We start from the raw sequence: 16,381 nt of genomic DNA on the forward strand, positions 1-16,381 counted from the left end.
AGCCCCGTCCCCCATCAGCAGAAACTTACGGAATATATTCTGTGGGGGCAAAAACTATCCCTTTGGTGGTAGATCCTGAATCAGCCGCGGACCTGACACTGCTGGAGCAGAAAGGGGGCTCACACACGAGTGGGTCAGAGCAGAGCAGCACGTGGGGGGTGAGGGTGGAGACTGAGTAGGGCAGAGCGAAGCAGTGGCAAGGGCTGCCACGCTCTGTCCACCCACTCAGGCCAAAGCCCACTGGTGCCTGTGAGCGGCAGCTGTTGGCACAGCTCTCTCCGTGGTTATGGTCGGGCTTCGAATGGGTCCAGCCTCCACCCTCCAGGCTGCCGGGGAGGCTGGACGCGCACCTCAGATTATGAGTAAAGGAACCCAGGGAGGATGATCTGTTTCAGAACTGTTTGTTGTCTTTTTTGAGTCTTTTAGCTGCAGCTAAAAATTCTAGGTGCCGGACAGGGGGGGAGTAGGAAGTTTTCATCCCCCCTCATGCATTTTATACCCTTTCTTCCCTTTTGTCTGTCCTCACCGCTTACATTACAAGCTCTCAGAGGCCGGGGCTGCTCCTTCTTATCCATGTCTGCGCACAGCGCTCGTTGCAACTGAGCCCTGCGGAGGCCTTTGGATCCGGCTGTTACGCATATGAGAATTCACAACGCCTAGGGCTACGCACAGCAAATACTTTGCTCCCTTTCCCCCGTGTGCCCCTGCGGATGCCCGTATTTCAGCGCATCCGCGCCTGGCCCCCGCGGGAAACTTTTGGTTAAAAAGGCACACCCAGCCGGCCCTCGGCGGCGGGGGCAGCGGCGCCCGGCGAGCACGGCCCCTTTAAATTCCAGCTGTGCGGCGGGGGGCAGCACCGCTGGCGGCGCGGCGCGGCGCGGGGCTGGGGCCGGGGCCGGCTGCCGGTGCGCGGCGGCGGAGAGCAGCCCGCGGCCGGCGGGGGGGACGCGCAGCCCTGCGCCCGCGGAGGCAGCGGCTCCCGGCGCCGCGGTCCCTCGCGGAGGCGGAGAGGATGAGGGTGGCTTCTGGCGTTTTTTTTTGCCTCCTCGCGATGATTTCCATAGTAACCTGATCGAGCGGTGCAATTTCGGAAACTGGGGTGGCTTTATTATTAATTTTTTTATCCCCCCCATTTTTTTTCCGCTTCTTCCCCCCGCTCCCCGAGGAGTGCCAGCCGGCAGGTAAGGTGCCCCGACCCCGCGGGGGTATTTCCGCGCCGCCGAACTTCCCCGGGCGACAGCGGCGCGGGGTCCTGCCCGCGGGGCTCCGCCGTGCGCGGCCGGGGGCGGCAGCCCGGGGCCGGGGCCGCGGCCGCAGCCCCGCCGGCTGCCGGGGGGCGGTACGTCGGGGCGGGGTGCCGCGGTGCCGGGGAGCCCGGCGGGGGGTTACCCCCCGGGGAGAGCGCCGAGCTCTTCTTACCCTCTTTGTTTGCTTGTTCCCGGAGAGGGTTTTATTCTTCCCTTTGTTTCTCCCTCCTTTTCTCCCCCCCCATCCCTCCCCTGCCTGGTTTGTTTCCTTGATCATCTTTCCTTCCTCCTCCCTTTTGTGAGGGTGAGAAATCGCACGCACTTTACCTTAAAATCTGCGGCGAGCGAGGACGCAGCCACCCGGCCGCCCGTTCCCGGCGCGGCCGGTACCCGCCGCGCCTCCGCACTTCCCCTACCCCCGGCCGTGCCCCCCGCCCGGAGCGCCCCGCAGCCCCCGCTGGGGCGGGCAGGGGACAGCCCTCGCCGTCGCGTCGGAGAGGAGAGGGGCAGAGTAGCGCAAAGCATCCCCCGGCTGGGTGCCGCGGTCTGCCCCCCCCGGGGGGAAGCACATCGTGGAAACCTGTGAGCAGGTTAGTCTAGAAGCTTCTGCCTCCGTGACCCGCTCCTTGCCCGCCCGCCTGGGCCCGTCCGGAGAAGTTGAGGATGAGGGACGCGTCTTCTTGCCACTGCCTTGGCGTTGGGTTGGCAACGGCGCTGATGGCCCTGTGGGTCCTGAGCTGCCCCTGGGCTCCCGCTGCCCCCCAGCCCCATCCCTGCTCCACAGCCTCCTCACGCTGCCGTACACCACGGTCTCCCCTGCCCAGGTGGGCTGCGCGGGGCAGGCCCCGGCAGGTTTGGGTTAGGTGATGAGGACCTCTTCCAATTGCTGTCGCACTCAGTTGGTAGCGCCGTTGCTATTGCCAGGTGGTAGTCGTCCACCGAGCAGGTCTCTGCTAAAACTTACTGTTGCTTGCTGTCTTCCCTAGCCCTCTGGGTTTCATCCCTAGATGGTGTTTTCGCCTGCGATTCAGTTTGGGGGGGGGGGGGGGGGTGTCGTTTTTTATATCGGTTTGCACTGAGCACAATGAATAGATGAGTCTGGTCAAGGCTTTTTGTTTCTGTCATAAGTGATCAATAATCATCTGGTGGTAAGATGATCTTATTACAGAAAAAGCCAAAGTGCACGCTGAGAACAGCTGAAATACAAGGTCAATAACTCTTGGGTTATCAACATTAAACCTGCTTTGCATATTTGAAGATGACGTATTCCTTTCAAAGTGAAGGCAACTTCAAGCTGTTGATGAGCTTTATTTTCAGTGTAAATAATAAGCATACAGTTAACATAGGAACCCAGCCTTGCTTTGGAGACGATTACCCATCCTAAAACATCCCTGGACCTTTTTAAATCTTTGTATTCATTCAAGGTGGACGAGGATTGCAGTGCTCTTAGGTGAGAAGAGTTTTTGTAGCTCCCAATACAAAGGTTGGTTTGTTCCTAGTGCCCAGCAACTGCTACCGGCTTTCCAGACACAAAAGAAAGGCGTAGTCTGTGGCCTGAAGATCGTGCATGCTAAAAAGGCAGTCAGCTGGAGGGTAACAGATCAACAGCCAGCTCCGCTGCCGCCTAATAGCTAGCTTCATTCTGGGAAATGTAACAGTTCAGTGAGACAAGTAATTTGTGCAGAGGTGCTGGTGGCTCAGGGAGGACCGTCGTAACCCTCGGGTCGAGCCTTCGGTGGCGGCGGTATGAGGAGCCGGGGCTGCGAGAGAGGGAGCCTGGACAGGAGGAGGCACCGGGGGCAGGTGAGGCAACCTTTCCTGGAGAAGGAGACGGATCCAGCGCCGAAGCGGGGGAATGCAGCGTGAAAAGGGAGCAGGGCAGATAATCAGCAGGGGAAGAGGTTATGCGGGGACTCGGAGTCGAACATAAAAAGCTTGAAGTAATGAGTTTAATCTACGAAATCTAGTTCTTAAATTGTATGTGCTTGCCAATTAGCTAACCATTCTGCAAATCAGAATGGAATTCAGATCGTATCTTGGTAGATGTATTGACTCTGAAGTGCTGCAAGGAAAAAAAAATAATCTTTCCTCTTTCCCCTACTGTGGGCTTTAAATACGAACAAAAATCAGATCTGAGAATTGAGGAACCTTTTAATATACTCACTTTCCTGAGTTCACATTCTATCTAGCCTAGACTCCCACAGTTAAAATCAAAAACCCCTACGGTAATATGACTTCAGGGGGGCAAATTCAGAGCAGTCGTAGGGCATTTTCACCAGTGAACGTTGCAGTGCATTGTGAGGAGGGGTCACCATCAGTCACAGTATGGATTAAAGTGCAGGAGATGTGTAGCTGTTACCTTGCAGGGAGCACGCATCCCATACAAAACACTTACAGTACAATGAGGGAACCTACAGCCCTCTTGGACTCCTCTAATAAATACTTTAATGTTACATGCATATAAAAAAGGGTTGCAGCATAACGTTTATTCTCCTATATTAAAGAGTATGCTCATGCAATGTACGTATTAGTTTGTGTGTGTCATAACAGTTTTCAAAATGGCTGAAGGATATTGATCCAATTAAAAATACTATGAGAGAATAGCTGAAATTAGTTTCAATTTCAGCTTAAGAGAATTGTAAAAATAATGTCAGTTTTACGTCGCTTAAGCAGCTAGCTGCAATAATTCATAGGAACTGACACAATCCTTCGTGAAGCTATTGTTTCACCCAGATTTGACTGGTATGGACTTAGGAAAAGTAGAGAGGAATCAATGCCAGAAATTGCCACCAAGACCAGCACCCTGGGCAAGAATATTTACAGCTGTATTTCGGAGTCTGGGAATGTTTGCTTTAGATGGCTAGCATTAATGTGGTTTATACTACAGAGGATCAAAAATTCATTATGTTTGATTGGTAGCGCAGGGATGCAATAATACAGAACTTCTCATTTTCTTATCTAATTCCTGCTAAATTTTGCAGTTAAGCTCCACATTGAGATGGATCAGAGGTGTATGGGCTGGGAGATGTGTAGCTGCTTTTTAATAGGGAATCTGACTTGCACTGATGCGTGCGCATTTTTTTGTACTAGCTGCCTGTGGTATTGCCTGCACGTGTTGATGAAGCAATCTGCCTGAGAGCTGTTAGAATTTGCATGTACAGAACTGGTTTGTTTATATGTAGATCAGTTATTACTGCAAAGATAAGTGTATGCATGGAAAGTTGTTGCCACAGATGGATGCTGGCTTCTGAGAACTGGCTCCTATCTCTTTAAGATAAACTTTCATGTATAATGTCAGAGAAACAAGCAAGTTGGGGGCAAAAATACTACTGTGTTTTTGATTATGTTCTGCATCCAGCTTATGCTAGTCAGTATAATATACATTGCAAGGATCCAACACTGTGCTTTCCATTAAAATACTTGGGATTTTGTTGGTGTAAAATCAGAGCCTTACCCGCATGCTCAGTGTTTGCCTGACAATGGTTATAAGAAATACTATGGTAAAACTTCCTTGCAGAAACATTTTGTAGAAAGATGTAATATGTAATGGTAATTGCTGTATGTTTTGCTTTTAATCTTCTTTAATGTTTCTTTTTTACTCTTGAAATTGGCTGCATACAAACAGCACCTCTTTACTCAGTTGTTTTTTCCCACTTTCCATCTATATTTAGAATAATATCTATTTAATTGAGTGACAAATGTGACGCCCTTCTTCTGTTAACCCAACAAAGACAGATAGGGTAATGGGAGTATGAGCTGGCCTCTCTTCTCAGCTGGACATTAGTGGACCAGGATTCGGCTTTGAATCCCATCTCTGAGCATCCTCCAAGGCTCACCTGTCCTGGTGCCCTGCACTTCCAGTCCTCTGGAGCTGGACTATCTCAAGGCATCACAGAAACCCTGTGCAGGGTGGAAGCATTTAAAAAGCCAGTCCTTCGTCTGGCAGAGCTTCTTGGTCTTCACTGGCTACTTGGAGCACTGATTCACGCGGTTGTCTGCACACCAATCGGGTGTCCTCTGAGGAGCTCAGTGTTGGATGGTGCAAGCACTAAAGCTCCCTTCTACGTAACTATGTACGTGCAAGTCAGGAAAATGTAGGCGAAAGTGGCTTCTTTCAGGGATTTGTGTGAAGTGGAGCCAGCTGATCCTGAGGCCTGATGAGCTTTAACTCTGTTAACTTCTGTGAAAGGAGAAGGTGTATAGGTCTTTCAGGAATAGGCCAGTAAATGTCTCTTACTGCAGTGGCTGGTTCACACTATTTGTGTTTAAGTGGAGTCTAGAGAACTCAGTCAGGCTCCACAGAGCAAATGTATTCCACGTCCAGACACTTATGTCAGTAGGCCTGTTTCAAATGAGACAGCAATGTCCTTCTAGACTAATTCCAAGAGACAGAAGAGGAATGTGAGTAAGAAAAAGAAGGTCATGCCATTATGTCTACTGATATGTTGATGACTTTCCATCTCTGAACTTAATTTAAAAAATAATAATTGTATTCTGTTATATCACAATATAGTCATCACTGGTTGATTTACTTGTACTGCAGCAATGGGCTCTAAGCTGGAATTTGAAACAGTAGTGGTCCCAGTTGGTGGTTGGAGAGTAGCCCACTCATGATACCTTTTAGATGGAAACATTGAAAATAATTGAGTAGTAACTGAAAGCTGGTGAAGTAATAGTGATAGTAAAGAAAGTGAAGATTTATACTGAACCAGACAAACATTTGCGTAAAGTTAAAAAAAGCCTAAGATCTATTAAAGATCATAAGAAAGAATGCTTGACTGAGAGCTGACAGAAATAGAAGCAGTTGTTGTTTCACCAGATTTTAATGAATCTTCTGGCAGTGACAAATAGAAAACTTGAGATTTTTTGAATATTCAGAACCATGCCTGTAGAGAAATAAAATGTAATCCTAGAGTCCTTTTAAGTGGGATATCCTGCCGTGTTCTAAATAATTTGATTTGGAGGGAAAATATATCAAATGTGTTTACATGCCATAAAAACAACACGAGATATTTTTCATATTAGATTTATTACATCTATACCTTCTTCTATGTGGGAAAATTAGATAAATGCGCTGCTTCTCTCTGTGCTATTGACATTTTCATTGGCAAGATGATGGATGCTGTTTGAAACAAAATGGTTTGCTGAAGTCTAGGAGAATCACTGTTTTAGGTTTGGGAAGAAATATCTTCTGCAAGGAAGATGGTACAATCTGTAAATGAAGCATTAATCAAGTTTACAGTTACAAATCTGAAATTATGGTGCAATTACCTGTTTTGCTCATATTTGGCTATATTTCACAATGATGTCAATTACCTCATACAGTGAAATGTTACTTTCTCTCAAGTGTATGTGTAACATCTAGCTTTTTTTGGCCAGTAGGCTCAGTTCCACCTGGCTTTTAAATAGAGGTCCATGTCTGCCTCCGTTTTATATAATGTCAAGTTAGTCAGAAAACTGATCCTAGGTAGCATGGCAATTTGGAAGAGCATGTTGAAAACAAAATTGTCTAATAGCTCATTATGAAGAATTCTGTTTACTGCAGATGAACAGGTTTTATGGTAAAACTCCAGCTGGACTATAAAACTTTCGTCTTTGGTCTTTGGACTATGTCCTAATGCGTTGTTATTAAGCCATAAAAATTAGTACAGCAGGGGGAAATACATTCAATTGGCAATATTTAAAATAACCTTGACAAACCAGCAGTTAAAAATTGTTGAAGGAACAGCTGATGAATTTGCAGAAGAACCTAAGAAGATAAGGGTTGCTATGATCTATTTAAGGACACTGCAAATTCATGCAGCATCGCTCTCCTGGAAGTAGCAAATCCAAATATCCTTACAGAAAGTCTTAACTTGCAACAGAAAAAGCTGATTAGTCATCCAAACCGCCAAAATAGTTAAAGCAAGAGTCAATATATCTTGGAATATACACTGGAGAATTGCTTTAGTTATTTAAAAGCATTTCAATATGCATAAGGCACTGAGTTACACTACAAACTATGAGGCAATATAAGACTCCAGTAAAATCACTATTATTTAATTTTGAAGCTTTATCTGCATGTCACAGATACAAACTCCTGTAGAGCTCATATGTTTTGGGAAATGATTTCTTTAAGATACCTCTGAGGAAGCTGGAAAATATAATTCTGAAGAATATAAGAAAGGGGTAACTTTATATATAGGAGTTGCCACAGTAAGACTGAGTAAAAGTGAAAGAAAGTGGAGTGTACTACATCAGCACCAGTGCACAGTGCATTTTCAAAGTGTCATTTTGGGATGCAGGCTGTTTATGAAGGGAGGGTGGGAACCAGTTTTAAGGAAAAAAAACTAATAGCAATTAATTCTGGAGCAGTAATAAGTGAACTAGGCCGTTACTTTGGAGGGTCCAAGAGGAATTTATTTTTATTCTGTTGCTAGAAAACACTGTTTGTGTAACCTGTTGTCCTTTCTCTTGAGTATCAAAGCAGTCCGGTGGTTCCGTGTCACTGTGTTGCAGACGTAATGAAGGCAAACCTTCACAGACTGTCACAACATTGTGATTATTTTGGCAGTGCATTGGAGATAATTTCAGCAATGAAGCAAAGAAGCTCTGCATTGATAAGCAGGTTTCAAGCTGGACAGCTGGGTAGAAATAAACAGTCCCAAGTGTTCAGATACCAGTTTAAAACCACCCTGCTGACATTTTTATTGTTTGCAGAATACAGTGCCCAGATCATGAATGACTTCTAAATAAAAGCAATGGCTGTTTAGCTTTTTTCCTTCCTCCCTCTGCCCAACACTAATCCTCCTAGAAGCTATGCTAAGACACATGGAGGACAGGGAGGTGATTTGAGACAGCCAGCATGGCTTCACCAAGGGCAAGTCTTGCCTGACCAACCTAGTGGCCTTCTATGATGGAGTGACCATATCAGTGGACAAGGGAAGAGCTATGGATGTCATCTATCTGGACTTCCATAAGGCCTTTGGCACGGTCCCCCACAACATCCTTCTCTCTAAATTGAATAGATATGGATTTGATGGATAGACTGTTCGGTGGATGAGGAATTAGTTGGATGGTCGCATCCAGAGGGTGGTGGTCAACGGCTCAACGTCCAGATGGAGATCAGGGGTGAGTGGTGTCCCTCAGGGGTCCATATTAGGACCAGTACTGTTTAATATCTTAATCAATGACATAGACAGTGAGATTGAGTGCACCCTCAGCAAGTTTGCAGATGACACCAAGCTGAGTGGTGTGGTTGACACACCGGAGGGACAGGATGCCATCCAGAGGGTCCTGGATAAGCTCGAGAAGTGAGTGGGCCTGTGTGAACCTCATGAGGTTCAACAAGGCCAAGTACAAGGTCCTGCACATGGCTCAGGGCAACCCCTGGTATCAATACAGGCTGGGGAATACAGAGATAGAGAGCAGCCCTGCTGAGAAGAACTTGGGGGTACTGGTGAATGAAAAGCTGGACATGAGGTGGCAATGTGCGCTCACAGCCCAGAAGGCCAACCATACCCTGGCCTGCATCAAAAGCAGCGTGGCCAGCAGGTCGAGGGAGGTGATTCTGCCCCTCTGCTCTGCTCTGGTGAGACCTCACCTGGAGTACTGCGCCCAGCTCTGGAGCCCTCAGCACAGGAAAGACATGGACCTGTTGGAGCAGATCCAGAGGAGGGCCACAAAAATATCAGAGGGATGAAACACCTCTCCTGTGAGGAAAGGCTGAGAGAGTTGAGATTGTTCAGCCTGGAGAAGTGGAGGCTCCAGGGAGACCTTATAGCAGCCTTACAGTACTTAAAGGGGCGTTATAAGAAAGATGGGGACAGACTTTTTAGTAGGGCCTGTTGCAATAGGACAAGGGGTAATGGTTTTAAACTAAAAGAGGGTAGATTTAGATTGGACATAAGGAAGAAACTTTTTACAATGAGGTAGTGAAACACTGGAACAGGTTGCCCGGAGGGGTGGTAGATGCCCCATCCCTGGAAACATTCAAGGTCAGGTTAGACAGGGCTCTGAGCAACCTGCTCTAATTGAAGATGCCCCTGCTCATTGCAGGGGGGGTTGGACTAGATGACCTTTAAAGGTCCCGTCCAACCCAAACTATTCTATGATTCTATGTTTCTAAAATATTTAATAACTTTTAGTTTTAACTCTAGTCCAAACTCTTTCACCACCATTGTGGCCTGTTTGATGCTTTTTGAACATAAGTACATCTTCCATGCCTGCGTGTTGATGAGATGGCAGCAGGGAGTCATGGCACAACATTCCAAGTCGCAACTCCAGTGACTCAATGGAACATCCTTTGATGATTCTCTGAAATATCCAGAATTCCCATTTACTGTCTGTATTCGGTGTGGGTGCTGCTTCTTTTTCTTCTCATCTGACAAAGTTCTGCAAATGGGTTTCACAGAACACAATAACAAAGTGGATTTTTCCCCGTCTTGCTTTTGTCCAGCAAACACCATCTTTCCTAAAATGAGAAAAGTTCTTCAAAAAAGAGAAAGGACAAGCAGCAAAGAAGGCTGAAACTAAGACCTTGTCAGCAGATATGAATGCAGTTGAAGCTAGGCTGATTAAATAAAGCTCCCTTGATTCTGAACATTGAAATGTCCCTTTGAATTTTTGAAAACTTATTTATGTTTCAACACTGCTGAGAGAAGGAAAAGCTAATAGGGTGACTGGAACATTGGAAGACCAAAATATGTTACTTAGGGAATTTTTTTGTTTAGAAGAAGGGGAGGTAGAGCAGGAAAATGATTTGTTTCTGGATAAAATTTTCATTTTTTCATTCAGGGCCAAGATCTTGGTTTCATTGTCAAGAGTTAAGGACTGATAACACATTCCACTGGCATATATACTTTTATGGACATTGCTTCCACCTGAGTAATCTCACTTCCTCACAGCACTCCTGCCAATATGAAGTATCAGCAGTGCTCTTGACCATCTTTCTTTGGGTTGCATGACCTACCTCCAGCCTAACCTCTCTGTTACTCTAGTACAGAGACAAGGTAGAACCAAACTCTGCTACACAAATCTCTAAGTGCTCCTTTTTGGCACATGCTGAACTGAAAAGACATTTTAGTTAGTTTTTAATAAGTAGCTAAAAGGAGTTGCATGAAAGGACTTCTGCAACTTCACTTACTCTAGGCGTAATACAAGAAATGTACATGCTCTTTGATTCATGTGGTTTTCTGTCACATTTTATTAATGAACAGATGAAGGCAAAATGACAGTCTGCATCACTCACTCTTGGACTAGATTTTGCTGGTAAATGGGAAAGTGTTGTGGAAGTCTCGAACGTGACAGTGGCGCTAAAAAAGATGCAAGTGATAGTTTGAGCATAGACGCACTATTAGTTTAGATGGCTGCGTACTGATGACATTTAAATCCACATTTTCCGCAGTGCAGTTTAAATGATGCTTGTGTTCTTGTGGTCATTTCATTATGTCTCTGTAGTTGCTCATTTTCAGCAAGACTCAGTTTTTAAACACTGACTTTAACACTGACTCAGTTTTGACTAAAGCTCTGTAATTTGTTTTTAAAAGGTACACTATGTTAGAAACCAAACATAAATTTCTCTCATTTACAGTAGGTTGGCTGTAAGATAATTTTCTGTGATCTCATCCATAGAGGAATCAATTAAGAACTCTTGCTACTTACTAACCCATTCCCTTGCTATTCATTTTGTGCACTTTGATAGAAGATTAAGCTTGAATACATTTGATTTATATTTTCCTTTGTGGGGGGAATTTCTAAATATCTCTTTTGTAAGAGATCTTTGTGGCTCCATACCATTGCATATCTTTTTCTTGCGTAGTATATTGCAAATAGTTCACATTATGGGTAGAAAACAAAGTTCCTTAAGTTATCTTGTGGATGTCAAGTAACTAATTTGGGGAATTCTTGCTGACTACCTGGGAAACACTAGCAGATTGTGGCCATTCTGGGCATTTCTTTGGTTTGCTTTTTCATTTTTTCTTTATGGTTTGTAATCTGCCTTAGAAAGGTAGGCAACCATACTGGATATGACATGGGCTAACTGATGGCTTAAATGTTGAGTAGCAAAGTAGTTAACAGCTTTGAATTTGTGTTTTATCAACCTCTTTCAGAGTCAGTAACCCACTGAAATAAGGGAAAGAGCCAAATTAGTCTCTTGAAGCTATTTTCACTATTACTGTTGCCAGATTGAAGAAGAAAGCACTATGCTGATTCAGCTTTGACTGGCTACTTTCAAAACTACAAAGATTAAATCCTAGTGGTTCTGCCAGGCATACTTCTAGTCTGGTTGCTTCTGTTGAGTTTATCACCATGGGAAGTCTTTTTATTTTTTTAAGAGAAAGAAATCTGAAGAAGCATTCGGAAATAACAAGAGTTACTGATCTTGAATCCTTGGATTCAGTTGCACGTGTTACATTTCATAGTAGTTTCCAGGTTTGATATTAGTCACCTGTGAACTGACCACTGGTAGACTCTAGAGAGAATGAACTTCTCCAGGCATTCCTTCAAAAGATTGTGTTTATGGTCATAGTTAGACAGGCTAAAATAAGCAAAATCTCCAGACTCCCCTTGCCTGGACTATAACCCAGCTCTACAAGGCAGATGTAAGCCGATGTTTCTTAAGATATTTTTCCTGTTCTATGCTACAGGCGCCTGCTGTTTCAAAACATCATCCCCACAATAGGGTGGAGGATGGAAAAAGCTGACTACAGTCTCAGTACAGGCTGGTTTTTGGAGTCAGGATGACTTTGCTTTACTCCTACTGTGTATTTTGTCATCATTATCATTTAACTTGATTCTTCTTCTCCTGAAATTGGCTGTCTAACCAGTTTGGCGACTGGAAACCAAATGCAGTGGCAGCACTAGTATAGCATCTCTTACACAGTCCTTGGTCACTTTATTCGTGAATGACCGTAGCCCTTCTGGCATTGTTTGCTCTGTGAAGGAACACACTTCATTCACGTATTTGTGGTAGCATCAACATAATTAGTCCCATATTTTCCTACATTCTTTGAAGTATGTTGTATCTCATAATGTTAAAGCCAATGGAGTAAATATGTGGATGAGACAAATAAATATTTCACCCCATATGCTATGTTCTGAAATATTTTTGTGTGTTAATGGGACTATACAGAGCCCTTTAATATGAAACTTCTGAGGAGTAAAGTAAAATCAGTTTCCCTAGTTATTAAGGCTCATTGCAAGAATCTGCTAGCTTCAATACTATGATTAAAGACCAGATTTAGACCAGGTGTGGGCCCATGAAGTTCTCAAGTGTACAAACTTATAAGCATTTTTTAAAATATCACTTATGATATAGCTACAGGCTGTTGTTGGTAGATCTGCTCCTCCCTAACTTACCCAGCCTCTGCTCATGGTGATGAAAACTTCAGTGCGGTAACTTCATGGCACATAATTCAATGATGTTAAAATAGGATAATTCATTCCCTTCCCTCTCACATTTTATTTCTTTCTATTAAATACATTCCAGGCTCAGAAGTAACAAGGGAGTTGAGTTCGTGACCTGAATATAGCTGAGATTTACCTGCAGATTACTTCCAGTCCCATCACATGTTTCTTCCATTTTCAAACTGCGGTACTTTAGTAATATCACATTAGTTTTTCATGCAGAGGTTTTGAGGCACTGAGTTCCAACCATTTTCATTTTATGATGATCAGTCAATGCGTGCAAGTCAAATCCTGATTTATTCCAGCCATTAGGTGACGAAGATTCTCGGGTATTTGGAATGCAAGCAATACATTATGCCAGAAGCAGACAACTTTTCTGATGATCCAGCTTGCACATTGTGATCTTCATACAGTGAGAACCACAGAACTGGTGTCTCCTTCCTTGCAGAGTGAATGCGGCAAGTAAGGTTCTTCTCAGTAGGGAGATGGAGGTGGCCTCCAGAGGTCCGGCACACTGTCCCTTACACACAGGAGTGGTCCTTAGACACAGGAGTGGTCCTAGACGATGGCCTCAGCGTCATCTCTTAGCTCAATTCCTTTCTCTTGCAGGATCTGAACTATCCGGCAGTTTCTGTGTAGCCCCAGTGTGAAAGTTACACTTGGAAGTAATGCCAAATGAAGCTTGGTGTTAGGCATGCAGGTTACTCACTGCTCCTTCACTGCTGCACTAACACACAGGGTTTTCAAAACATGCCACCAAATACTGCATAGGTCAAGGTTAGCCTGATGTTAAGGCAGTTATTTGAAATGCATATGCAGTGCTGCTGAAGTTAGTACTATAGAGCCCCAGATTAATTTTTTTGAAAATGTGTGGCACTTCTTAAGAAGAAGAGGAAGAAACACAAAACATGCATTTTTGGAAGCAGTGAGTAATGGAAAGGTAAAGAGGGCCCGAGATGTTTGTTTATATTCTTTTTTTAAACCCAACTTCCACAAATTGCTGAATGACTTGGTGTTTGTTTTAAAAAATATGAAGGCCCCTCCCTAGCTGCACATGTGTTTAATAGCTCCTTGGTGTGCCCACGCTGTCCTGGGGAGCAGACAAGAAACATCATCCTCCTTCTACCCAGCCCTCTCATTCACGCCTTCTGTGAGATAAAGTGACCGATAGTGTTCGGTGACCCATACCACCACTCTCCACTTTGAGAGCCTGAAATAGATTTTCCTTGTGTCTGACGTGAAAATCCTGTCTGTGCCCTACGACCCATTGCCTGAAGCATGCAGGAGAGCAAATAGCAGCTATGGCGGCACTGGAGCTTAAGGCAGCAGAAATCTGTTTGCAGAGTGCCAGAACACACAACTTTCTCACCATGCGTTATAAAACCAGCCTCTGCTGACACCTCTGAAGACTTCTAGAGTTGGCCAAGGTAATCATAAAATGTACATCTTGCTGGACAAAGACCAGTGCATGTGCAGTGCCTTCCCATCCAGGCAATGCAGAGTAACTCCACAACGGAAAGGATTTTAGCAATAAGGTTAGCAGCTGTTACTAGCACAGTGGTTAAATAAGTCCAGAAGTGCTAAGGAAACATGTTCTGGACTTGCATATCATAGACTCATCTGTGGTCATGAATATGAGTCGGCATCTGAGAATATTCACCAGGATGCCTGTCTGGAAACAGTCGGAAGTCGGATCCATTGATATCTACCTGCTAAAATCAAAGACATTTGGTGTAAGTTGCTACTCTTGAAGAGAAGTTATAAATGCATTTGTTTTTCTGATTCAGCAAAGTGTGTTTTCAGAAGAGTGGAATTAAATCTAATGAGGAACCTGCAGGCTCAGTCTGTCCAGCCAACCTTGATGCTCCAGAGGTCAGAGGTGCTGCCAGCTGAGCTACATAGGTAGTTGGATCTCAATTGCATTTTTTTGCTCTTCTCTACCTTGATCACTTAATGGAGTGTGAGAAATATTTTCTGAGTAAACACAGCAGCCATTGTTTTCACTGCTGAAAAGATGACTTGGGAAGAATCTTCCTTCTGTAAATACCAGTAATAATGCTAGAGATTTGCATTGCATCGTGAATACATTTTAGGCAGAATTAAAAAAAAAATCAGCCTGAGAAATGAAAAAGATGTATTATACCACAGGTTCATTCCACCTTGCAGGAAAGAACAGAGGAACAAATTCTAAGTTAACTTGTTACCCTTTTTATATCCTTCATTTTCCTATTGGTATGACAATGCTTTTGAAACTTTTCAAATATTGCTCCATAGTTTCTAGAGATGTAGAGAATATGCAGGAATGACGGCTGCTTCATTGTCTTTGCTTTGCTTTGTTTTTTCAAGTGAATATTATAGAACACACATTTGGAGAGGGACTATTTTGTGCTGTTTCCACCCCAGCCCAATATTCTTTTTTTACTGAAGACTTCTGACAACCCTTAGATAGTAATTTTAATTAATTTCCCTATCATTAAGAATATACCTGCTCAGAGAAACATTCTAAACAGCACAATTGTAAAGATTAATTGTTCAGATGTAATTAGAGCCATGCTCTGTGCTCAAAAGCACTAGTGAATGTCTACAGTCGCATTATTTAAATCATTTAAAGCTATCTTGGACTAATGCCATTATCTCTAAAATAAAAATCTGCTCCGTAGAGCTTGATTATCCTCTTGCTTATGGTATTTTTGTGGCGGCGTGATGTCAGTGTCTTCAACGTACTAGTGAAACTAGTCTTTTCATCCTTGAAAAAACAAACAAAACCTGGGCAAACTCTTCAGAGGAGAAATGAAACAATTGCTTCTCTCTAGTGGTCATTCCCTTCGGACTTTGGAACAGAAGGCAAAGCCTGTTTTCTGTGCAGCAGTTTTCTGAAGATTAAGTGCGAAATAATTACTACTTTTCAGTTGTGTGAATCAATGGGACACAAGGCAAGAATAGTTGGGGGGGTGTTGAAAGACAGGGAGGAGGTGATGGTGTTAATGGAAAAGAAGTGGGTGGTAATCGCACATTAAAGACCCTGGGATATTAACCTTTGACTTGCACATGTTGTTTATTTCATGCTTGATTAATGGTTTTAAAATTTAGAAGGAAAGGCACCTTTTGGCCTTTTAAACAATGCACACCTTCAGTGAAACACTTCTCTCTGTTTTGGTTGTTTATTGGAAAGGGGAAAATCGAACAGTGTTATTCAGACTCCCAGCCATTTGATTGCATTTATAGCAGTAGTTGATGGCCTTTTATTTGGAGCCTGTGTGGTTTCATTGGGAGTGCAGCACATGTTGCATTCATCCAGAGGATTAACTGAATTCTCTGAATTAGGAGGGTGACCTTGTTGAGCACAATGTGTTTGGCTACGTGAGGTATGGGTTCTCCTTGCTGTTTGGGGAGGTTTGGGCTGTTTTTTTTTTTTTAAATATCCCTGAAGTTTGTATGCTGGCTTATCCAGGTTCCCTTCCCCATTTGTATTTTTGAGTGAGTGCTGACAGTGTTTTTAATGTGACATGATGTCAGTGTCTTCCAGGTACTAGTGAAAGTAGTCTTTTATCCTTAAAAAAACAAACAATGGCTGTTGGACAAAATTCTGCCTCTTCCACACGTGTAGGGTCTTGTTGATTCCCAGTGGAACCATGCGTGCTTGCAAGAGCCCAACTGGGCTTACAAAGCTCCGGTCATGCATTGCGCCAGGCTAGCTCTAGGATGAATGAATTGGGTTGAGTACTACTCCACTGACAGTGTTACTA

The 16,381-nt window shown here is 44.1% G+C and overlaps 1 protein-coding gene across 1 annotated transcript in view; it reads left to right on the forward strand.

The window, feature by feature from the left end:
• The first annotated feature begins 887 nt into the window (after positions 1-887).
• Positions 888-16,381, forward strand: part of NAV3 (neuron navigator 3) — a 562,373-nt gene continuing 546,879 nt past the window's right edge. Inside the window, exon 1 of the mRNA XM_072864069.1 lies at positions 888-1,181. The gene's annotated coding sequence lies outside the window, so the exon portion shown is untranslated. The remainder of the gene's footprint in view (positions 1,182-16,381) is intronic.

Source organism: Ciconia boyciana, chromosome 1, assembly GCF_034638445.1.
Source record: "Ciconia boyciana chromosome 1, ASM3463844v1, whole genome shotgun sequence".
Classification (NCBI taxonomy): domain Eukaryota; kingdom Metazoa; phylum Chordata; class Aves; order Ciconiiformes; family Ciconiidae; genus Ciconia; species Ciconia boyciana.